Raw genomic sequence first — 1,654 nt, 5'->3', positions numbered from 1 at the left:
AGGACTCCTAGCTGAGGGGTGGCCAGTCAGAACTGGCTCCAGGAATCTGGACGCCCAGGTCAACTCTCCTCCCAGAGGCTCCTGGGGGTACAGAACACGGGCCTTGAGCTGTTGGGAACCATTCTGCCAGCACCCCAAGGGTGCTTTGCAAATTTTGATGTTGATTAAAATAAAAAGTTTAAATGGGGTGAATTTCATCTGCCACCAGAATGAACCGTTTTATAAAGAGGACAACTTAGTGTCCCTTGGTACATTCCCCAGGTTATGCAACCTCGGCTTCTATCCAGCTCCAAATTATGACTCCCACCTTAAAAGAAAAGCCCAGACCCATGAAAATGTCACTCACCACTTCCCCCCCACCTCGCCCCTGTGCCCCCCAAACCACCCATCTGCTCTCTGCATCCCTGGAATTTTTCCCTCTGGATCTTTCTTACGAAGGTGACTTTATCCAGCTTCCTGGACTTAGGGTAAGGTTTTAGGGCTCACCCACATCGTAAGATGGTGAGCATGGCACTTCCTTTGGCAACTGAGGAACATGCCGGGGGAGGAAGCTGTTATGCCACCGAACGCTGCCTGAAGCTGAAGAGAGAGACAGAGAGAGGTGGGGGAGTCAGGACCCTCAGAAGCCCAGGCCCAGCTGTGCCTACTTTTAAGTGAACCCAAAAGAGTCCCTTCTCGCTGAAGCTATTTGAAGAGCGCTCCTCTTAGGTGCAAGTGAGGGATCTGGAGTCCCCAGACATGAAGGGGAGGCTCACCATGGCTAAGAAGACTTGACGGAACATCTACACGTCCGGCACCAACTGCCCATCACCTGAGGTGCCCGCTGTCCACCCCTCCTGTCCCTACACCACCACCCCTGATGTGCAGTCACTCCAAACCTGTCTCCTGTCTTTTCCCAGCCAGCACCGCCCCCGAGGCAGGGCCCCTGAAGAGTGATGTCTATACAAAACGCGGCACCAGCTCCATGTTCCATGAGGGGTTGCTGAATGGGATTTTGACATGTACGGCCAGCCTCACCCGGCACCCCAAAGGGGACAGATAAAATCATAAGGTGAATGAGGATCAGTCAAATCATTCCATGTGGCTCCTGCCTTCTCTGCTCAAGCACGGGAAGAGATAGATGTTTGACTCTAAGTTGGATCCCTTATCTTGATCATAAATGCACTCATTGATCAATGATCATTTTTGCTGAGCACCTAGTGCCTGCCAGGTTCAGTTCTGGCTGCTAAGGGCAGCCGTGAGCCAGGGAGATACCGCGACCATGGACTTGAGCAAAGAGACCCAGTGACCACGGTGAAGGGAGTATGGGAGCGCATGGATGACAAGCCAGGGGCCAGCTGGAGGGTCTGGCCCTGCAGCCTGACTAGTGGCCGGGGACATGTCACATGTTTAAGTGAAGACCCATGTGACAAGAAGGAGCCAGAGGGGGAGGGACGGGATAAAGGGGAGCTGATACCAAGGAGTTCAAGGAGAAGAACAATGGATCAAAAATGATGGTGGCAGCAATGGAACAACTATAATTGATCCAATGGAACTGTGGATTGTGATTACATATGTAAGAGCCCCTCATCGATGTAGCAACGATGAAAAATACAACTTTCCTCTAGTTCCTAAATGCTTCTTCCTGCCCGTACTATCACGATACGAATTCTAC

Source organism: Echinops telfairi, unplaced genomic scaffold (assembly GCF_000313985.2).
Source record: "Echinops telfairi isolate 266 unplaced genomic scaffold, ASM31398v2 ScPeMD7_2;HRSCAF=8, whole genome shotgun sequence".
NCBI lineage: Eukaryota > Metazoa > Chordata > Mammalia > Afrosoricida > Tenrecidae > Echinops > Echinops telfairi.
The sequence above is the reverse complement of the archived record's forward strand: the minus strand, read 5'-3'. Positions refer to the sequence as shown.